Consider the following 10,513-nt stretch of genomic DNA (forward strand, 5'->3'; position numbering starts at 1 on the left):
CAGTGCTGTAAAACATGCAAAAGCTTGACAATAAACTCTAGTTCCCAGTGTTTGTATGTGAAGGCTTTTGTTTATTTGGTTTGCTTCTGTTTGCTTTTTCCCTAATGGTTGCTGTGACCTGCAGATTAATGGTTTGATAAACTTTTCTGATGAAAACATCTGGGCTTGGAAGGGGGTAAAGAAAGCTAGACTGAACCAAACTGTGAGGACCATTACACCAATACACTTTCACCCTGCCTTTCTGGACGTTTTCAGTGAGCTGGAAAATCCTATTAAACAACAGAAATTATAACATACAGAAGTGGACTTTCGTTCCTTTTTCTTTTGCTGTATCCAGGTAATTACAGCTAACCTGAAGAAGTGGAATGTTATGTCATCTAGTTTTTATGTAAACAAGATGAAGGTCTCTATCAACTAGAATGGAGTCCAGAGTAATAGCTTAACTAATATGTCTAAATTTTACTCATCTCTACCCACACATGCTTAGATAGAAAACTTCCTACAGCTGCTGCATTTCTGTTGTATAATTAGGGTTATTAATAATCTGTGAAGTGGCAAATTTACTCTGGAGACCATCATGCTCCGGAACTGGAAGATAAAAGAAGAAGCAATAAGAAAGAAATAATTTTTTTTCTTCTGTTGAACAGATCAGCTGTTGTTTGGCTCAGCTGATTTCTGAATGTGTGATGTTGTTTTCTTACTTCTGTCTCAAGAAGTGATATAACGTGTCATATTAAGACTCTTGTAAGTCTTGACTGTATCAAATAGATTTTCCGGTTTGTAATTAAGCCCTGCAATTCTGAAATGCTGTTACCAAGATGAGTCTGACCTTAAATGTACGTGTTAGTAACAGATATGAAGGCACATGAATACCTCAGCTTCTCAGGGCTCTTGTTCTCTGCTTTTACAGAAGCCTGCATGAATGGCTTGGCCTCATATCCATCTGAATCAAGAATACCAGCAGTCTGACCAAATAATTTCCATTGGCTTTGTATCATATGTAATAGGAACAATTATTTGGCTTCAGTAAAGTATCTGCAGCATCCATTCTCACTTCAATAGGGTGATCACACACTAGGTCTTGGTCTTTTTCTATTCATCTCATCTTTTTCTAACATAAACAGAGGCAAGAATCTTCAGAAAGCATTCCATTCCTTCTTGAAATAAATAGCTACTGTAGCAGGAATACTTTTCTGTGGGATAGCTGAAACTGGAAACAGAAGTGGCTAAAATCAGAAGTTGTGACTCTCATTACTATACCAATAGCAGTTACGACTAGGCATGGTGTGGATATTAAGGTCATATTACATTTTTAGCAAATTCAATCTTGAATATAAAGTGTTAAGAACAATTTAAAAACTTCAGTAATTCAGTTTTTCAGGAAGTGAATTGCATTGAATTCAGATAGTTTTTACTGAGCTCAATAGGAACTTAACATCATGTGCACACTTATTGCATAAGATCATGTTTCTGCAAGTTCTTGCCTGTCACAAGCAAAGTTTGATAAAACAAGTATGAAAAGTGTGAGTAACAGAAACTCCTTAACCTTTGAAGAATAGATTTTGCTAAGTATGATTTACTTTCGCTTGGAGCGGGGCCAAAGCAATGGAAAACTGACCTAATGATAAAGAATCATTCCCAGGGTGTGCAAATTGCTGAAGTGTTTACACTACAATAAGTCAAGACAGAAGTAAAATATAGCTTCCACGTGTGACAACTGTGATCAGGACAAACAGCTAGAACTGCACCATCAAATTATGAGTAGGATTCGCCTTTAGCTGTTGTAGGTAAACAAAGCTAGGAAATTATGAAAGGGTGAGACAATGCCTCCCCTGTTCTGCCCAAGCAAAAGCTTTATTTTAATAGCTCAAATTGATTTCCAGCCAGATAAAGTTTCTTTATCCAGTGGACTATATCTGCATGAGTGCTAGTATATATGAGTGTGGTACCAGCACACAGGAAATTTTAGAAACAGCTTTTTGGGTAATAGCATTAATTTTAAGAGATTTTAGAAACTATATGAACATCCACACCTAATCCACACTGAGAGCATTAACAGGTTAAGGATTTTCTCCATTTCCTTACTGAACTGGTAACAATAACGTGTAAACCAGAACACTGAGTCTAAATCAACATGATAGGAACAAACACAAGATATTCTCTTTATATTGTGTTAACTGTGCTTTTCTATCCAGTAGGGTCTACAGTAACAAGGTAAAACTTTGTAAGGCAACATGAAAGCATTTTGAAGGAAAATGAGCAGTGACAGTCTGGAGGCAGGAGGTTTTTCCTTAGAAAGTTCCATCACTCCATATACAATACTGAAAACCTTGACAGGTGTGCAGAGTTTACATTGGTTCAAGATAAGGTCAAAGAAATAACTGAAAACTTGGAGAGTGACAGAGTCACAAGTGGGTTGGAATCCAGGAGGTTCTCAGGGAAGCAGAGTATACATCTACCCTGTGCTTGCACTCTTCCCAAGGTGTGAGCTTTGGCCACCATCATTGATGATGGTATAGGCTGCTCTGATGGATAAACAAACAGTGCTGGTCAGAAAGTTGAAAAGTGAACATTCAAGGAAAATATCTGTCACCTTTTCCAGCAAAATGTTGTGTTTCAAAGTGCACATATAGAATCATATGCTAGAAAATAAGCTGGGGAGGGGGGATTAAAACACCATATTATTACTCTGAAACAGGCCAAATTCTTTTTAGTTGGGAATGAAATCCCTTGCGTAGTTTTCCACTGAGGTGAGAGGGAAGACACAAACTGCTTAAGAAATAGTGGGCAAGACAACCTCAGTATCACTTTATCCTGCTTCTTGTGAGTACATTGTAGTTCTGTCCTCAGTTTCTTTCCTGTCTAGGCTGCTTTATTTCTTATGACCTTTTATCCAGTAATGAGGCTATTTAACCTACAGATTACAGGCTAGTTCTCTATTATTCCCATATGTACTCATTATTTATTTATTTTGGTCTAAAGGTACATCACGACTCCACTAGATGGCAGCCGGGATCTTCACAGATCTCCCACTGGAACCGGGTTGTTTTTGACGGATTCCCTTGACACATACCAATTAAGATGTTCCATTCAGTGGATGACTTATTTCACCGTCTTGCCAGTGACACTTTCAGCATTCAGAATAGCACCAATGGACTTCATTAGTCATCCTTTAGCCAGGACATGATATGTTTCGTTCCCTTTCAGCTTGCCTGGTATTGCTGAAATGTCCATAAAGGTACCTGGTGGCCTCTCTGCAGAGTAATTATATGTGTTTACATTGGACATCCCAAGGCCAAGGAGCCCTTGAAGCCAGCCTGTCAAGGCTTTTATAAGTTGTGAGACTGGAAGTGTGGATTCAGACATGAATGTAGCTAATACTCATCTCTGAGCATGACCTGCAGGCTCCTGGACCACCAAACATGACTGGAGAACAGCTTGCAAGCTATTGGGAAGGCTACTGCTGACTAGAAGTTAAGTGGGATATGTATCATTTCACTTTTGCAGCTGTGCTGGTGGAAGCATCTGGGAGGATATGAACTTCTGTGGGGCTATTGCCTCCCATTTGGACAGATGATGGAGAAGCAGGCAGATGGCAAAGTTGACAAAGCAAAGGCTGACTAATTTGGCTCTATTAATCAGTGCTTTGGAACTAGTGTCTGAGTGAAACCAACTAGTGCCAGAAGCTGGGCTCTTTCAAGCTATAACTCATCAGGCAGCAAATGTGGATTAGGTGCAAAAGCCTGCATTTGAGGTACAGGCAGCAGTATTGCTGTAGTTGTATAAAGCTCAAATCAAGATTTAAAGTCCACCTGAGATATCAAGAAAAAAAAATGAATTAAGTGCTGATATGGGCTTAGTGCCACAGCTGCTTGGCTGTTTACAGTTGCAGAAAACTCGTTTGTAGGTGGTCCCATGGTGGCTCGGTCACTTGGTTGTGACAGTTGTCCATGCAGTTGTACTCAGTTCAGAAATTATATAGGGGACCTTTTTCTAGTATTGTGACAAAATGCCAGTAGTTTCCTGCCTTTATTTTGGTTTACTATACCATTTATGGTATTTTAATACTTTATAAATTGTGAATGCTCCATCCCTGGCGGTGTTCAAGGCCAGGTTGGACAGAGCCTTGGGTGGCATGGTTTAGTGTGAGGTGTCCCTGACCATGGCAGGGGGGTTGGAACTAGATGATCTTAAGGTCCTTTCCAACCCTAACTATTCTATGATTCTATGAAATTAAAAGAAAACAGATGTTTCCACTCACAACCTCCCTGGGCAACACATTCCAGTGCCTCACCACCCTAACAATAAAGAATTTCATCCTTATATCCAATCTAAACTTCCCCTGTTTAAGTTTTAAACCATTACCCCTTGTCCTGTCGTTACAGTCCCTGATGAATAGTTCATCCTCAGCATCCTTGTAGGCCCCCTTCAGCTACTGGAAAGCTGCTATGAGGTCTCCATGCAGCTTTCTCTTCTCCAAGCTGAACAGACCCAACTGTCTCAGCCTGTCCTTCGACCTGGTCACGCTCCTTTTGATGCAGCCCAGGATACGGTTGGCTTTCTGGGCTGCGAGCTCACACTGCTGGCTCATGTTCATTTTCTCATCGACCAACACCCCCAGGTCCTTCTACATAGGGCTGCTCTGAATCTCTTTTCTGCCCAACCTGTAGCTGTGCCTGGGATTGCTCCGACGCAGGTGTAGGACCTTGCACTTGGCATGGTTAAACTTCATCAGGTTGGCATCAGCCCACCTCACAAGCATGTCAAGGTCCCTCTGGATGGCATCCCTTCCCTCCAGTGTATCAAAACCGCACAGCTTGGTGTCATTGGAAAACTTGCTGAGGGCGCACTCAATCCCACTGTCCATGTCACCGACAAAGATGTTGAACAAGACCAGTCCCAACACTGATCCCTGAGGGACACCACTCGTTGCTGGTCTCCAGCTGGACATTGAGCCATTGACCACAACTCTTTGCGTGCAGCCATCCAGCCAGTTCTTTATCCACCGAGTGGTCCACCCATCAAATTGATGTCTCTCCCATTTAGAGACAAGGATGTCGTTTGGGACAGTGGCGAAGGCTTTGCACAAGTCCAGGTAGATGACATCAACTGCTCTTCCTTGTCCATCAGTTTCGTAGCCCCATCATAGAAGGCCACCAAATTGGTCAGGCAGGATTTCCCCTTAGTGAAGCCATGCTGGCTGTCACCAACCACCTCCTTGTTTTTCATGTGCCTTAGCATGCCTTCCAGGAGAATCTGCTCCAAGATTTTGCCAGGCACAGAGGTGAGGCTGACTGGCCTGTAATTCCCCGGGTCATCCATTTTCCCCTTCTTGAAAATGGGGGTTATATTTTCCTTTTTCCAGTCGTCGGGAAGTTCACCTGACTGCCATGATTTTTCAAATATGATGGCCAGTGGCTTAGCAACTTCATTTGCCAGCTCCTCCAGGACCCACAGATGGATTTTATCAGGTCCCATGGACTTGTGTATGTTCAGGTTCTTAAGATGGTCTCAAACCAGATCCTCTCCTACAGTGGGGCAAGGGTCTTCATTCTTACAGTCCCTGCGTCTGCCTTCCAAGACTTGGGTGGTGAAATTACCAGGGATAGATGGAATATTTTGGAACATAAACATTTTGTTGAAATATTAACATTTTAATACAGATTTTACAGTCTCTCTAATGTTTCTGGAGAGTTGTGGCATTCTCAGATAAATGTCTACACTAGCTGTGCAAACCAGCTCAACCTACTTACATGGTTAATGCTGCACAGACACTTAAGTCTCTTCCTGGAATAGACTAACCATATTAATACAAAGAGTGGGTTTTTTTTGTATCTTTGTTTATGTAAAATTTGCTGTAGTATCTTTAAGCAGCAAATGCAGACAACTACCATCATTAAAAAACACTTTATTGTCAACCTACAGTGTTCCCTTTTGTTGACCATCTCTTATTTTCTTTTCCTGCTGAAGAGGTGTCTGCCATAGAAGCTGTGGGTCTTATGGTCTTTGTATTAGAAGAATAAATCTTTCACCATTAGAGATGCAGCCTCAGCAGGATCATCTGGCCAGCTACAGATTGATGGGATTCATCTGACATTATTTGGTCTTCTAAAATGTAGGTGCCTAAATTGAGGCCTGACTGTCTTTACGGTCAAAAGAGAGGAATAGATAATTTTGAGATATGATTTACCTGATCCATTTTACACATTCTGTATTAAAATGAGATTAACTGCACTGCAGACTCCCCTTGGTAGCTCTCCAGAGCTTATAAAGGAAGACTACCTAGGTCAGCTGTAGATGCATTGACGTTTAGTGAGGTGAACCCTCCCAGCATATTCTTCTACTTACAGATAAGTAGCAGAAAGTTATGAGCATTGCCTGCACTCACTGTAGTGACATTATACAAAATTACAGTGTTCAAGACCACCCTGGAGACTCCTCAAAGCTGGTTGCTATCAGACCCCTAGGCACAATGCTATTTCATCTGCCCTGCTGCAATTCCTCTGGTTTTTCCAACAGAAATGCCTGCAGGTGCTGGATCCATTGATGTTCAAGAAACGTTGCCTGTGGCAGTTCCAACAGCAAAGCGATAGCCCAGCTCTCTCTGTAGTCTGCTCCTTGTGTTGAAGAAGGATTTTTGGCCATGTTAAAAAAGAAGCAATAGCCCAGCCGTGGTCATCAGTGCAATTTTAGGCCTATTAGCAGAGTACATGTACCCAATGCATTTTCATATCCTGATTTTTCTTACTGAACTACCCAGAAAAACTCAAAGTTTCTTCAGTACTTAAGCAGGTGATTATTTAATTTGCTAGCTTGTGGCATTTGCTTTGTTGTTTCTGGCATTTGCATGGGCACATGACAAAATACATTAAAACAACCAGGTAAGTGCTGTCTACCCTCATCCCTCAGCTTTTAAAGCATCTGTTTTCCTGAGTGCCCTTTCAGAAGCTCAGTAACAAAAGGAAAGTAGCTTTTAAGTACTGGTTGGATTTTAATATCGGTCTGTCTCTGCTTTAAAAGCTTTGGAAAAAAATAGAGTGGCTTTTAATAAAGTAGCAATAATTGGAACACCAGTAATTTTCTCTCCTCCCAGAGACACAGTGGAGAATATAACTTAATTTGATTAATTCACGGCTCACATTTAAAATGTTGGTTTCTTTTTGTTTCTCTCCTTTTCAATTTTTTTTCTTTTTCCTTTTTCTTTTTCCCCTACTCTCCCTTTGGAATTTGCATTTATCAGCTACTTGAAAACAATCTAGATGCTTTTAGCAGGAAGTGGTTACCTCTGTACCCAAAAGAAAACTGCCAGAACATTGGTACCTCGACTTCTAATATGTAATGGAGAGGAACATTTGGTGAGTCATATAATGACTCACTGAGAAAAAAGGAAGCTAAAGTCCTCTAATTTTTCTGCTTTTTTCCTCATAGGTGACTACTCAGCATTTGGCCATGTACTACTTTCTATTAGTATACCACCTGCCTTTCTTTATAGCCACACATTTGAGGAATGAAATATTAAAGTTACAGTTCCACAAATGTTGAACACTCTTTTAATGATTTCTTGGTTGGTTTTGATGACCAGTATGTGTATCAAAAACCCTTTCTCAATGACAACAAGATGTTTTGCATATATTATTGACTTTGAAGAAGTATTGTCAAGTTCATCCTGAAATGTTTGATCTATTTGGAAATGTAAAGGCAAACCCAAATATCAGAGCTGACTGTTTCAACACAAATTAATTCCATGAAATAATTTTGAATGTTTTACTGTTGCATTTTCCTCAGGGCCTCTATGAGCTATTGAAATATGCATTTGCATAATATTACTTTTGTTCATGACATAATGACAATTCACAAAGACAGGCTATTCTTAAGCTATCGAAACTATTTGAAAACATTGATCTGCAGAGTATTTTCAGGGAGACTTCTGAAAAGGCTTTTTCTTAGCAGTAAAAATAGTCCAGAATGCACACAGCCACACAAACACACTGCCACACGGGCACACACATATTTTTTCCAGAATTGTCTTGCTCAGTGTTGTTTTTCCCTATATAGAGAAGTTGGGGGGGGTTCTTTTATATTTACTCAGCTCCACCTCTTCCAAATTACTGTTCCTCTGCATGTCTGTTTACCTGAGCACTTATAAAATAGCTCCAAAAAGCATAACCACTGGAAATATCTCAATAAAGAGATTCTAACCAGAATCTGTCATAGTGTGTGGCAGCAGCAAGAGGGGATATAGGCAACACTGAAATACTGTCTGATAAAAGATTCTCACAAAAAATATGTCCCCTCTAACAGGCTTTTGAGATTTGGAGTGCTGAAAAGCTTTTTTGATGAGCCAAACAAGGCTTTTAGCAGCAAAATTGGACAAACACCAAGTAGTTGATTTCACATTGGGTAAACGTGCAGAGGAAAAAGCAGCAGGGGAGCACATGGCCTTTGTGGCTAGTCTGTGTTTACCCTATAAGAGAAGTAGTTGCAGGAATTGACATGTGCAGGGTGAAAACAAAATGTGAGAGCCTATTGCTAAGGATATATGCAGTAGGGCAGCCCAAATAATAACCAAACACAGTGAGTAGTCACAGACAGCTTTGCTGTAAATGCTCAGCTGGAGAGTGGATATGGGGCATCTGCAGCAGGGGAGCAAAACGGATTTTGGCAGAGGAGGCATGGAGGCTAGACTCAGCCATAGGGAAATGGTTACTGCTGGTGAGGAGCTCCATTCTGCAAGGGGTGCTTCTATCAAGTCAAATTATATATGAGATATGTCACCAAAACCTCTAGAAAAAAAAATAAAAAATAATCTAAGTCTGAAGAAAACTGCCTCCACATTTTCAGTACAGGCGCATCAGAAATCACATGAATTAATCTCTAAAGTTCAGGTTTGAGCTTTGAGCCAGTGTATGAAACATAAATGAGATCAAGCCTAAGAAATAGAATGCAACTTGGCCTTTTCCTGGTAAAAATCAGCCTGATAAGGTAGCTGAAAAGTACATGCCATTCTTCCCTTTGGAGTAGCGTAAAGTTTAAAAGTTATCACCCAATACCTCCTGACTCATGCATTCCCTTTACTGGTTCTCTTGTCAAAACTAAACGAAAATGGCTAAACTTTGATAACCTTTAATAATAATTATTAAAGCAAAATTTGTCTTCAACCAGAAATACTGTTCTATATGTCCGGTTTCATCCAATCTAAACCAAGGTGTGTGTCATAGGCTTCCTCTGCAGTCAATAGCCTATACAGGCACCTGCAGGCAGTGGGTATTTTTTCCTAAACAAAACATGTAAGAGAGTTAGATGAAGTACACTGCAGGCATGGTATCACTCACCAGTAGCTTTAAAAGGTTTCTATGTCTAATTTAAAGGTTTAATCTTTAGGTATCTAATCTTAAGTGTCTAAATTACAGCATATGAATCCCAATTCTAGAATCAAAGCTGAATTCTGTCTTTATTGCATGGGTTTGTAAACATGCTTTGTTTTTTAAATGAATTTCAGCTGAAAGTGGGCTGAATCTTTTCAATATCACATTGCTTTCCAAAAAAACAAAGCATGTAGGATACTAAGACTGAGAAGGGAAGATAAAGGAGAAACAAAATGAAAAGCAGGGGTGCCCTATGAGATGTTGCAGACACAGGAGATGGAGAAAAAGATAGCAAATGGAGCTACCCACAAAAGAAAAGCAGAAGATGCAGATCCTACATATTAGACAGAAATTCAGGGCAATTGCTCTGCGGCAGATGAAAAAGTGAACTTACTGAAATGTGTCAAAGCCTGTTCAATTGCCCCTCTTGTTTTCTACTTCACAGTCCTCTGTAGGAGACTCAGGAGACACCCCTGGACACTTTCAACAGGTAAAATGTTTAATTTATTCCTCTCACTTCTTAAATGTTAGGGCTTTGAAGAGGAGAACCCTGCCGCTGCATGTCCTGGTTTTTTCCAGAGAGGAAACTGAAACTGCCAAATAGATCTGCAATATGGTCCTTAGAACTGATTTTTCCTATCTGCTTTTCTATACAACTCTGCTTGGTCAGTGTTCATGAAATGGAGTTTACATAAAACAAACAAACAAATAAAATCTTATTATCTGCTTTATTATTTCTTCAAGAGTTTCATTTTCAAAATAAGACATGGAAAAGTGTCAAATTTGCAGCTGTATTAGTTCTGTTATGCTCTACGCTGAACTTGCCTTAGGGAAAGATTTTTCATACTAGCTTTCCTATATATTTCAAGTATGAACTGTGCTGACCCATACTCAAGTAATTGACATATAAAATCGTTTGCATAAAAATTACATATAAAATGGGTTTGCATGGCCCCAGAGAGAGAGGAGCCCACGCTGGGACAGGTTTGCCATCAGGACTTGTGACACCAGGGACCCACACTGGAGCAGTCTGTTCCTGAATGTTTGCACCCATGGAAGGGAACCACAGTGAAGCAGTCACTTTCTGGAGGGCTGCACCCTGTGAAAGGGACCCACACTGCAGCAGTTTGTGAAAAACTGCAGCCTGT

Source organism: Psittacula echo (genome assembly GCF_963264785.1).
Source record: "Psittacula echo genome assembly, chromosome: 2".
NCBI classification, from domain to species: domain Eukaryota; kingdom Metazoa; phylum Chordata; class Aves; order Psittaciformes; family Psittacidae; genus Psittacula; species Psittacula echo.